At 43.2% G+C, this 13422-nt stretch overlaps 1 pseudogene; it reads right to left on the bottom strand.

Moving 5' to 3' along the window:
- Positions 1 to 9513: 9513 nt before the first annotated feature.
- Positions 9514 to 10245, bottom strand: LOC105729628 (male-enhanced antigen 1-like; annotated as a pseudogene).
- Between the last annotated feature and the right edge of the window lie 3177 nt (positions 10246 to 13422).

The raw sequence follows: 13422 nt of genomic DNA, 5'->3' as shown, positions 1-13422 counted from the left end.
GAACAGACTCTGTCTCAAAAAAAAAAAAAAAAGAAAGAAAGAAAAAGAGAAAAAAAGAAAAGAAAATATGGCAAATCATAAATCCTGCCTGTAGTACTCAAAAGGGGCAGTTTGGAAGATGTGAATGTGTATATTTTGTCAATTCTCCTGAAATACAAGGGCTTCTGCACAAAAGCAGATTCCACAGGGTAGCTTCTGAAAAGAGAGAGAGGGTACCTTTATTGAATATTCCTATTGTGACTTGCTTTTGGAGAGTCAGACCTAGCCCTGGAGACCTTCTGAACAAGTTTGAGTGTGTCCTGAACAAGTTCCAGGTGTGAGGAGGTGCTCTGGACATGTAGCTACATGTCCTGCTAGGAAAAGGAAGTCTGACTGGAAGATAACTGTAGCAGTACATTAGATTGAATAATATTAAGTAGCAAGGGATATTTTAAAACTGAAAGCTGTTTTGGCTCTGTCTTCAGCTGTGGATTCAGCATAGAACTGACATTTAAACAAATGATAACCAACACATTTGAGAAATTAAATGAGGGAAATTTAGATTAGGGATGTGAGATTATGGAATTGTAGTGACAAGGAAAAACTGGGAATTTCCAGTTGTAAGTTGGTAGAATAAATAGTCTGTGTTAAAATTAGCAGTTGGGTTTAAATAACATTTTGCCTGAGTATGAGCTTCCCCCCAACCTTTTTTTTTTTTTTTTTTCGTGAATCCTCATTATAAAATACTTTAGGTGGTAGGGCTTTTTGTTTGTTTTTGGTTTTGCCTCTGGTTTCTGGGCTTGTTCTGTGATTACATGCCTAGAGATGAAAGTACGTAAGTTGGCTGGATGAGGTGGCTGACACCTGTAATCTCAGCACTTTGGAAGGCTGAGGTGGGAGGATTGTTTGAGGCTAGGAGTTCAAAACCAGCCTGGGCAACAAAGCTAGACCCTGCCTCTATATTTCAAAAATATACATATATAATTAAAAGCAAGAAAAATATATAAATGAGGCAACTTCTTGGTGGTCCCAATAGCCAAAAGATCAGGCGATTTATGACAAACTTCCTCTGATAAGGGTTTTTTGCAGACCTTCAGCCATGGATTTCAGACCTACTTGCCTTATAAGAGTTCTTGTGACCTCCTGCACAAACTGTATTTGGCAAGTGGTGCTCTTCACCTTTGACTGATGATTTTAACTCGGGAATCCCAAGTTGCCAAATGAGAAGGGCATGTGTTTTTGGTTGGTTGGTTAGCTGCTTCAACAGCTTAGTACCCTATGCTGAAGAAGTTGTGACCTGTGAAGCAGCAGTTCTCCAATGGAGCTACAGAAACAAAACCTGGGGATCATTTAAAAATTTGCCACTATCTGGTTGACCACCCAGGAATTCTGAGTGTGCGGTCAGGGGTCAGCCCAGGCATCATTATGGATTTGTTTTGTTTTGTTTTAGATGGAGTCTTACTCTGGTGCCCAGCCTGGAGTGCAGTGGCACTGTCTTGGCTCACTGCAACCTCTACCTCCCGGGTTTAAGCGGGAGCCTCACATGAGTAGCTGAGAGTACAGGCACATGCCACCACACCTGGCTAATTTTTGTATTTTTAGTAGAGACGGGGTTTCACCATGTTGACCAGGCTGGTCTTGAACTCCTGACCTCATGATCCGCCCAACTCAGCCTCCCAAGGTGCTGGGATCACAGGCATCAGCCACCGCGCCCAGCCATCATTATGTTTTTTAAAAACTCTCTAGGTGATTTAGCTAATAGGTAGCTAGAGTTGAACACCACTGCTCTGGATAAAGACTGAGAGACCAACAATCACACCAAAACATCAAAGGTAATTAAGCAGGCAAAATGTTTGGTGTCCTTTTCTAATTGAGACTCCTGGTTACCCAGGCCTTCATCTAGGTCACCACAGACCCATTTCTCTGTCTATTCCAGCCCATCAAGCCTTACCTGCCCTCTCTCCCATTCCCCCTGGGCAGCTGCTTTCTGGGAAACAATTAACTAATATGATACTGAAGCACGCTAATGGATGTTAATAGTTAACTGTAGTTCTTTTCCCATTGATCCTCTCATCTTAGTACACTGAATGACAACTCATCTGGTAAAAGACTAAAATGACTATAATTTTGGCAAGTGCAGACCTATTCAGTGCCATGTGATTGAATGATTGTTCAGGTGGTAGGAAAGAGCTTGGGCAGGCCAACCTGCCCTTCAGGAAGACTGCCTGGCCTTCAAATTCAACCTTATTGCTTGACATTACTTGGCCCGCTCAGGTAAGGAACTATGGCTGCCTTGAGTAGGACAATGGGGAAAAAAAATTGTGTGAGTATTAAGCTCTTCTACTCAACACACTGGGGGAGCCTACTTTGTTCGGTTTTAAAGTGGTGGTTTTTACACTGGGGCCAGGTGTGGTGGCTCACACTTGTACTCCCAGCACTTTGGGAGGCTGAGGCAGGCAGATCACGAGGTCAAGAGATCAAGACCATCTTGGCCAAAATGGTGAAACCTGGTCTCTACTAAAAATACAAAAATTAGCCAGGCACGGTGGTGCTCACCTGTAGTCCCAGCTACTTGGGAGGCTGAGGCAGGAGAATTGCTTGAACCCAGGAGACGGAGGTTGCAGTGAGCGGAGATTGCGCCACTGTACTCCAGCCTGGTGACAGAGCGAGACTTCTTCTCCTGAAAATTAATTAATTAATTAATTAATAATAATATAATTAGCTCTGTTTATTTGAGAGAAGCACAGTAAAGACCCTATTTTACCTTTGTTAGTCTGCCTCTGGTCTTTGCAGAGAGAGCTCTGGAGCTGCTGCTACTGCCCTCAGACATGAGAGCAAAGGTTAATCTCATTTTGAGAGAAATGACCTGAAATGTGTTCACTCAACCAACAACAAGACACCATGTACCATTCAGGAGTTGGTCTCTCCTCTCTCCTGTCTCCCTGTTAACACTATGTCTCTAAGGTATTTCCTGTAATGTGCTCCCATTTTTTTTTCCTTGCCAGTGAAATATTTGTGGAGGTATGTAGAAAAGAAGGCTGTTTTTTCAGTGCTACATGTATAAAAGAATCTTATGGATTCTTTAAAACTCACCCCTTTTGTTGTGTCTTTTTTTGTATTTGTGTTCTTGTAGTCTGTGATTACTGGAAATATTCTAGAAAACAGCACCAACGTATAAATTTATTGCCACGTTTTCTTGTTTTGTTTTTGTTTTACTCCCAAGTATCACTCTCTCTGACAGCGGAAGGACACCTTGTCTGCCAGGCCTTTATAAGACTTCTGGGCCGGGCGCGGTGGCTCACGCCTGTAATCCCAGCACTTTGGGAGGCCGAGGCGGGTGGATCACGAGGTCAAAAGATCGAGACCATCCTGGTCAACATGGTGAAACCCCGTCTCTACTAAAAATACAAAAAAAAAAAAAAAATTAGCCGGGCATGTTGGCGCATGCCTGTAGTCCCAGCTACTCAGGAGGCTGAGGCAGGAGAATTGCTTGAATCCGGGAGGCGGAGGTTGCGGTGAGCGGAGATCGCGCCATTGCACACCAGCCTGGGTAAGAAGAGCGAAATTCCGTCTCAAAAATAAATAAATAAATAAATAAATAAATAAATAAATACTTCTGTAATGTCCAGCAGAGGGCATCCTGTTCTCACTAAAATCTCAGAGCTCCTTTCCCTCCGGCAATTTAATTCATGTTGGTTTTTGATGTAATTCCAGTGTAAGTTGAATTTTCTTTTTTCTTTTCTTTTCTTTTTTTTTTTTCCCGAGATGGAGTCTCGCTTTGTCTCCTAGGCTGGAGTGCAGTGGCACAATCTTGGCTCACTGCAACCTTCGCCTCATGGGTTCAAGCGATTCTGCTGCCTCAGCCTACAGAGTAGCTGGGGTTACAGATGTGTGCCGCTATGCCCAGCTAATTTCTTGTATTTTTAGTAGACATGCGGTTTCACTATGTTTGTCAGGCTAGTCACAAACTCCTGTCCTTGTGATCCGCCTGCCTCGGCCTCCCAAAGTGCTGAGATTATAGACGTGAGCCACCGTACCTGAAATATCTTAATTTCTTTTCTTTAGAATCTGTATTTCTGCATTGGACTCTTGTATTGCTATTATTGCAAAAATTTCCTGGAGAAAACTATGTCCATAACTTACCAAGGAGTGAATTGCCCTTCACAACAGTGACTTCTTGATTGGTTGAGGATTCTCAAGTCAAGGATTCTGAAGTCAATTCTCAGTTGATTTCAGTTCTGTTTGGCATGATCTTGATGGTGTTCATAGGTAACATAAAATGTGTTTAGTTGAGAGGAGGAAGCAGCTAGTTTTAGGGGCAATTACCAGTCATTTGCCCGTTTTCAGGGTTCCAAATATGAGTAAACCATATCACATACACAGTCCTAACTGGCAACTTACTGATAGTGCCAAAGGCATCTCAGAAGATACATCAAAGTCCAGGGTTCTCGCCTTCAGATGCTAACACATTATCCATAGCACAGTAACAACTCAAGGGAAGGTAATAGCATTTAGCAGGGCCTGAGCCCAAGCAAAAGGCCTTAGAATACCTTTGCTCCCCATGCCTAGGCCATGGGTTGCAAAGCTCACATTTGCAGAAAGAAGTAGAATTTGCATTTTAAAAGTGTAGGGTAATCACCTAGACCAGATTTGGGCCTTGAGGAACAATGGCAGCTCTGCCAGATATAGAAGGGAATTCTATTCTTCATGAGTATAATGCCTGATACCCTCCTTTGAGCTCAATCTTAGAAATATATGGGACTGTACTGGTTTTGGATTTAGGAGGGTATTTTGTTTGTTGGTTGGTTTTTGTTCTGTTTTTTTTGAGATGGAGTCTTGCTCTGTTGCCCAGGCTGGAGTACAGTGGCACGATCTTGGTTCACCGCAACCTCCACCTCCTAGGTTCAAACGATTCTCCTGCCTCAGCCTCCCGAGTAGCTGGGATTACAGGCACACACCACCATGCCTGGCTAATTTTTGTATTTTTAGTAGAGATAGGGTTTTACCATGTTGGCCAGGCTGGTCTCGAACTCCTGACCTCTGGTGACCTAGCCACCTGCGCCTCCCAAAGTGCTGGGATTATGGGCATGAGCCACTGTGTCTGGCCTTGGTTTTTTTTTTTTTTTTTTTTTTTTATTGCATTTTAGGTTTTGGGGTACATGTGAATAACATGCAAGGTTGTTGCACAGGTGCACACCTGGCAGTATGATTTGCTGCCTCCCTCCCCTTCACCTATATCTGGCATTTCTCCCCATGCTATCCCTCCCCAACTCCCCACCCCCCCACTATCCCCCCTCCCCCCCAACAGACCCCCGTGTATAGTGCTCCCCTCCCTGTGTCCATGTGTTCTCCTTGTTCAACACCCGCCTATGAGTGAGAACATGTGGTGTTTGATTTTGTGTTCTTGTGTCAGTTTGCTGAGAATGATGTTTTCCAGGTTCATCCATGTCCCTACGAAGGATGTGAACTCCTCCTTTTTAATGGCTGCATAATATTCCATGGTGTATATGTGCCACATTTTTCCTGTCCAGTCTATCATCGATGGGCATTTGGGCTGGTTCCAGGTCTTTGCTATTGTAAACTGTGCTGCAATGAACATTCGTGTGCATGTGTCCTTATAGTAGAACGATTTATAATCCTTTGGATATATGCCCAGTAATGGGATTGCTGGGTCAAATGGAATTTCTATTTCTAGGTCCTTGAGGAATCGCCACACTGTTTTCCACAGTGGTTGAACTAATTTACACTCCCACCAACAGTGTAAAAGTGTTCCTATTTCTCCACATCCTCTCCAGCATCTGTTGTCTCCAGATTTTTTAATGATCGCCATTCTAACTGGCATGAGATGGTATCTCAATGTAGTTTTGATTTGCATTTCTCTAATGACCAGTGATGATGAGCATTTTTTCATATGTTTGTTGGCCTCATGTATGTCTTCTTTTGTAAAGTATCTGTTCATATCCTTTGCCCATTTTTGAATGGGCTTGTTTGTTTTTTTCTTGTAAATCTTTTTTAGTTCATTGTAAATTCTGGATATCAGCCCTTTGTCAGACGGGTAGGCTGCAAAAATTTTTTCCCATTCTGTTGGTTGCCGATTCACTCTATTGACTGTTTCTTTTGCCGTGCAAAAGCTGTGGAGTTTGATTAGGTCCCATTTGTCTATTTTGGCTTTTGTTGCCAATGCTTTTGGTGTTTTGGTCATGAAGTCCTTGCCTACGCCTATGTCCTGAATGGTTTTGCCTAGGTTTCCTTCTAGTGTTTTTATGGTGTTACGTCTTATGTTTAAGTCTTTAATCCATCTGGAGTCAATTTTAGTGTAAGGTGTCAGGAAGGGGTCCAGTTTCTGCTTTCTGCATATGGCTAGCCAGTTTTCCCAACACCACTTATTGAACATGGAATCCTTTCCCCATTGATTGTTTTTTTCAGGTTTGTCAAAGATCAGGTGGTTGTAGATATGTTGTGTCGCCTCCGACATCTCTGTTCTGTTCCATTGGTCTATATCTCTGTTTTGGTACCAGTACCATGCTGTTTTGATTACTGTAGCCTTGTAGTATAGTTTGAAGTCCGGTAGTGTGATGCCTCCTGCTTTGTTCTTTTTGCTTAGAATTGACTTGGCTATGCGGGCTCTCTTTTGGTTCCATATGAAGTTTAAGGTGGTTTTTTCCAGTTCTGTGAGGAAGGTCATTGGTAGCTTGATGGGGATAGCGTTGAATCTGTAAATTACTTTGGGCAGTATGGCCATTTTCACGATATTAATTCTTCCTAACCATGAACATGGAATGTTTCTCCATCTGTTTGTGTCCTCTCTTATTTCGTTGAGCAGTGATTTGTAGTTCTCCTTGAAGAGGTCCTTTACGTTCCTTGTTAGTTGTATTCCTAGGTATTTTATTCTCTTTGTAGCAATTGTGAATGGCAGTTCGTTCTTGATTTGGCTCTCTTTAAGTCTGTTATTGGTGTATAGGAATGCTTGTGATTTTTGCACATTGATTTTGTATCCTGAGACTTTGCTGAAGTTGCTTATCAGTTTCAGGAGATTTTGGACTGAGGTGATAGGGTCTTCTAGATATACAATCATGTCGTCTGCAAATAGAGACAATTTGACTTCCTCCTTTCCTAATTGAATACCCTTTATTTCTTTTTCTTGCCTGATTGCTCTGGCTAGAACTTCCAGTACTATTTTGAATAGGAGTGGTGAGAGAGGGCATCCTTGTCTAGTGCCAGATTTCAAAGGGAATGCTTCCAGTTTTTGCCCATTCAGTATGATATTGGCTGTCGGTTTGTCATAAATAGCTTTTATTATTTTGAGATACGTTCCATCGATACCTAGTTTATTGAGGGTTTTTAGCATAAAGGGCTGTTGAATTTTGTCGAAGGCCTTCTCTGCATCAATTGAGATAATCATGTGGTTTTTGTCTTTGGTTCTGTTTATGTGGTGAATTACATTTATAGACTTGCGTATATTGAACCAGCCTTGCATCCCCAGGATGAATCCTACTTGATCATGGTGGATAAGCTTTTTGATGTGCTGTTGTAATCGGCTTGCCAGTATTTTATTGAAGATTTTTGCATCTATGTTCATCATGGATATTGGCCTGTAGTTTTCTTTTCTTGTTGAGTCTCTGCCAGGTTTTGGTATTAGGATGATGTTGGTCTCATAAAATGATTTGGGAAGGATTCCCTCTTTTTGGATTATTTGGAATAGTTTCAGTAGGAATGGTACCAGTTCCTCTTTGTATGTCTGGTAGAATTCGGCTGTGAGACCATCTGGGCCTGGGCTTTTTTTGGGTGGTAGGCTCTTAATTGCTGCCTCGACTTCAGACCTTGTTATTGGTCTATTCAGGGTTTCGACTTCTTCCTGGTTTATGCATGGGAGGAGACTACTGTCCAGGAATTTATCCATTTCTTCCAGGTTTTCTAATTTATGTGCATAGAGTTGTTTGTAATAATCTCTGATGATGGTTTGAATTTCTGTGGCATCTGTGGTGATATCCCCTTTATCATTTTTTATTGCATCTATTTGGTTATTCTCTCTTTTCTTTTTTATTAGTTTGACTAGTGGTCTGTCTATTTTGTTGATCTTTTCAAAAAACCAGCTCCTGGATTTATTGATTTTTTGTAGGGTTTTTCGTGTCTCTATCTCCTTCATTTCTGCTTTGATCTTAGTTATTTCTTGTCTTCTGCTAGGTTTTGAGTTTTTTTGATCTTGCTCCTCTAGCTCTTTCAATTTTGATGATAGGGTGTCAATTTTAGTTCTCTCCTTTCTTCTCATGTGGGCACTTATTGCTATATATTTTCCTCTAGAGACTGCTTTAAATGTGTCCCAGAGATTCTGGTATGTGGTGTCTTCATTCTCGTTGGTTTCGAAGAACATCTTTATTTCTGCCTTCATTTCAGTGTTTATCCAGTCAACATTCAGGAGAAAGTTGTTCAATTTTTTAATACACCCTCTAGATTGTCAGATTTGCTCCATGGAGGAATCATGAATAATAGCTAACACATATTAAGCATTTACTATATATCAGGATTTTAATTTTATTACTTATTTATTATCCACCCAGGCTGGAGTGCAGTGGCACACTCATAGCTCACTGCAGTCTCAAACTTCTGGGCCAAGTGATCCTCCCACCTAGGCTCCTGAGTGGCTGGGAAATGCAGGCGTGTACCACCACACCCCACTTACGTCAGGAATGCTTTTAGTTGCTTTTTTCTCACAGAGTCCTCACAACAACATCATGAAGTCAATAACTATTATTAACCTCTTTTTATAGATGGGGAAACTGATGCTTGGAGATATTATTAAGTGTCTTGCCCAAGATCACCTAGGTAGAAAGTTGCAGGCCTGCAGTTCAAACCCAAGCAGTCTGACGCCTGAGCCTCTCTTCATAATCTCTTTGAAGTCCATAGTCTTTTTGGATGATATGTTGGGGGAACCTAGAGGATTTAGTAGGCAAAGATGAGAACAAGATGTAGTCAAAGTTGTTTCACTTTATAAAAAATAAGATTTGGTTGGGCATGGTAGCTCACACCTGTAATCCCAGCACTTTGAGGGATTAAAGCACTTTGAAGGCTGAGGTAGGTGGATCACCTGAGGTCAGGAGTTCGAGACCAGCCTGGCTAACATGGTGAAACCCTGTCTGTACTAAAAAAAAGAAAAAATACAAAATTAGCCAGGCATGGTGGCATACCTATAATCCCAGCTACTCGGGAGGCTGAGGCAGGAGAATCGCTTGAACCCGGGAGGTAGAGGTTGCAGTGAGTTGGGTTTGCACCACTGCACTCCAGCCTGGGTGACAGAGTGAGAATCTGTCTCAAAAAAAAAAAAAAAAAAGTTATTTATTTATTTAGAGATAGGATCTCACTATGCTGCCCAGGCTGGCCTCAAACTCCTGGGCTTAAGTGATCCTCCTGCGTCAGCCTCCTGAGTAGCTAGGACTACAGGCACTTGTTTCACTTTTTTTTTTTTTTTTGGGCTGTGTACATATGGTGCTTTATTCTCCACAGTAATACATGCTAAGGTGGGTTGGGCTTGGGCTTATGTCCCCATATGTACAGAACTGAATAAAGTGGGTCTCTGAGAAGCCCGATGTGCCTTGATGTGGAAAGGATGATGGGGAAGATGGAAATGGACATTACAACCAGGGATGTGTTCAGTCCTGTGCTGGTTCTGGCCTGGAATTTAGGAAGATAAGGCGGCTCTCACTGTGGTCACTTCCAGGCAGTGGATGCCTGCCAGGCTTGGAGGACTTTCTGTACCACATCTTCCCACTGGGCATCTGATATCTCCCAAGCCCAGGCCGGAACCCCTGGTGCAGGCAGGCTTACTCCAGCCATTGTCCTTTTCACCAGCTCTACATGTTCTGGGTCCATGGGAATAGCACTGTGGTTGTTCAGCGCTGTAGCTCCTTCCTCATCTTCATCTTCACTCTCTAATGGTGAGTCTGGCAAATGAAGCCCCAGGGCCTGGATTCAATCCTGGATGTCAGCAACTACATCTCCATCCCCAACTGGTGCCAGCTCCACCTCCTTTTGTTCAGGATCTTGGTTCAGGGGCTGGTAGGAGTAGCTAGCTGGGCCCAACCCCGTTTCCTCCTGTTCTTCCTCAGGCTCCTCACTGCTCCAATCCCCAGTGCCTTCTGAAGGGCCCTGATGTGGCCCCAGTTCCTCAGTCGGATTGGGGAAGATACGCTCAGGGCCCATGCTGCCCTACCCTAAAACTACTGTTGCCATCCGTGCAGGAGCGCCTGACAGATGCCCTTCAGGCCCCATGGCCTCCCCTCAAATGGTCCCACCTGCGGCGTCCCCCACCCACCCCCATCTGAATCCCGGCTTCTGTGTCTCCAAGCGCCTCACCCACTCAGAGCCCCTGTTTCACCTTTTTATCACCTTCTTAATCCACTTCCAGTAACCACAGCCTGGAGGGTGTCCTAGTAGAACAGGGTGCAGCTGGTACATTCAGTGTTTGTAGGGGCTTTCCTAGAACACTGGGGACCTCCAGCTAATTTTAACCACACAGCTAGATCAGAGAAGGAGTTGATTTCCTGAAGTCCTAGAAGTTAGTGGAAATTCCGGTTTCTGATTACAGCCCCAGCTGGATTTTTGCCGAAATGTGACTTTTGTGTCCAGGGGATCTTGGCACTGGATCTTTCTTACTCCTATGATTTTTCTCCTACCAGTTCTGCTGAGCAGTTCAGAAAAGGAAGTGGGAAAGAATACCGTCTTCAGTGGAGACCAAGGGCAAAACTTTCAGGGGAACAGGAATATTTTAAGTTGGCCCTGCTGTTGCTAAATCAAACCTCTGTCTAGTTGGATCCTGGGAGCAGTGTGCCCAGCTGCTGAAAGCTACTACTTATGTTGGCTGGGTCTAGTACAAGACATGGTGATAAGTGGCCAGGCATGGTGGCTCACGCCTGTAATCCCAGCACTTTGAGAGGATGAGTGGAGAGGACTGCCTGAGCCCAGGAGTTCGAGACCAGCCTGGGCAACATAGTGAGACCCTGTCTCTATTTTTTTCTTTTCTTTTTTTTTTTTTGAGATGGAGTTTTGCTCTTGTTGCCCAGGCTGGAGCGCAATGGTGCGATCTCGGCTCACCGCAACCTCCACCTCCCAGGTTCAAGCGATTCTCCTGCCTCAGCCTCCCAAGTAGCTGGGATTACAGGCATGCACCACCATGCCTGGCTAATTTTTTGTATATTTAGTAGAGATGGGGTTTCTCCATGTTGGTCAGGCTGGTCTCGAACTCCCGATCTCAGGTGATCCGCCTGCATCAGCCTCCCAAAGTCCTGGGATTATAGGCATGAGCCACCTTGCCTGGCCAATTTTTTTCTTTTAAGAAAATGACATGGTGATAAGAGGCCTATAAAAATGAGAGAGAACAAAGAAATCTGGACTTGACTTTGTGGGTATAGCAGAGCTAGCCAGGGAATAGCTGGGCAGGAGTTACTTACCATACACATCTATGGATGCCAGAGGAAAGACAGCCAGGGCAAGGCAGAGAGTACAGCCTGGAGCATGGTAAACCAAGAGGTAAAAGGTTTGCTTGTTTCAATAGGTAATAATCTTCACAGTTCAAAATTCAAAAAGCCTAAATGCAATGTGATATTCTGGAGTGAATCTTGAAACAGAACAAGGACTTTAGTAGAAAAATGGGTAAAATTTGAGTAAAATCTGGAGTTTAGACAAAGTACAAATGGATGTACTGTACATTGAAAAATTTCCCTTCCATCTCTGTTCACCAAGCACCCCATTACTGTGCCATAAACAACCAATGTTATTCATTATGTGTGTCCTTCTAGAGTTTTTTCATACATACACAAGCATGTGTGTGTACATTCTATTTCACACAAATGGTAAGATACCATGTACACTGTTCTTCCCCTTGCCTTTTTTTTTTTTTTTTAAAAGTAATAATCTGAGTCACGGCACACACACAAATAATAATAATAATAAGATATGGCTGGGTATGGTGGCTCATGCTTGTAATCCCAGCACTTTGGGAGGCAAGATGGGCTAATCACTTGAGCCCAGGAGTTCGAGACCAGCCTGGGGAAAATAATGAAATTCTGTCTCTACAAAAAATACAAAAATTAGCCAGGCATGGTGGCACACTCCTGTAATCCCAGCTACTCAGTAGGCTGAGGCAAGAGGATCACCTGAGCCCAGGAGACTGAGACTGCAGTGGGCCATGATCATGCCACTGCACTCCAGCCTGGGTAGAAGAGTGAGACCCTGTCTCAAAAAACAACAACAACAACAACAGAAAAAAAAGATGATTTTAATTTTAGCCATTTAGGAGGTATTATTTCTTAACATTTTCAGCTTAAATTACACTTGCAACATCAATAACACTGTATACCTTGCTTTTTCACTTAACACCATAACAAAAGATTTTTTTCAAGTAGTGTACAGCCTCTGGCAAGATAAGTGGGGTTGGGGGGGCGCTGGTTTTCTGGCCTGAGAACATTAGAGCGCTTTAATAGGACTCAAAGGCCTAAGGCTTTTGAGAAAGGTCACCATGCCTGTTTGAGCTTCAGGTTTTCCATAGCTTAAATCTAGGCTTGTGATGCTCATAATCCCAGCACTTTGGGATGCCAAAGCAGGCGGATCACCTGAGTCCAGGAGTTCGAGAGTAACCTGGCCAAAGTGATGAAACTCCATCTTTACTAAAAATACAAAAATTAGCCAGGCATAGTGGCACATGCCTGTAATCCCAGCTACTTGGGAGGTTGAGGCAAGAGAATCGCTTGTACCGGGAAGGTGGAAATTGCAGTGAGCTGAGATTGCCCCATTGCACACCACTGTGCCTGGCTAATTTTTACATTTTTACATTTTTTGTAGAGATGAGGTTTTACCATGTTGGCTAGGCTGGTCTCAAACTCCTGAGCTCCAGCGATCTGCCCACCTGTTCTTCTCAAAGTGCTGGGATTACAGGCGTGAGCCACCCAGCCACCGAGCCTGGCTGTCCTATTTCTTTGATTTGCTCTTCCCAAGAATTTAAGCAAAGTTTGCCTTGTAAATCGAATACCTTTGTAATATATGGTGATGAGCTGTGAAATGGAGGTAGGAGATGGAGGAGGGAGTAGCAATAATCACGGATTATGAGTTCCGCAGCTGCTTCTGATTTATTGGGACTTCAGGTAAAGTTCCCTTTCTCTTTGTTGGAGTATTCCCATCCATAAAAATGGGATTAAAACTTTGCCATGAAGAAAACAAAGAAGAGAAAGAAGGCTAAAAGATTGAGCTGAAATTGAGGGGAAAATATTTGAGTTCCATAGAATGGCGACATACTTTGCATAAATATAAATTTAAAATATCATTAATGCTATGGTTATAACCACTACTTTGCAATTAATTAAGTACAGACCTGGGAATCAGTTTACCAGGGTCATCTTGCCAAATGAAGATAGTTGGAAAATGCGTCCTTGCGCCTCAGGTCTCCCACTCCTG

Source organism: Aotus nancymaae, unplaced genomic scaffold, assembly GCF_030222135.1.
Source record: "Aotus nancymaae isolate 86718 unplaced genomic scaffold, 86718_ANA_hifiasm-v0.15.2.pri h1tg000012l, whole genome shotgun sequence".
Lineage (NCBI taxonomy): Eukaryota > Metazoa > Chordata > Mammalia > Primates > Aotidae > Aotus > Aotus nancymaae.
This window is presented reverse-complemented; position numbering and strand designations above follow the sequence as displayed.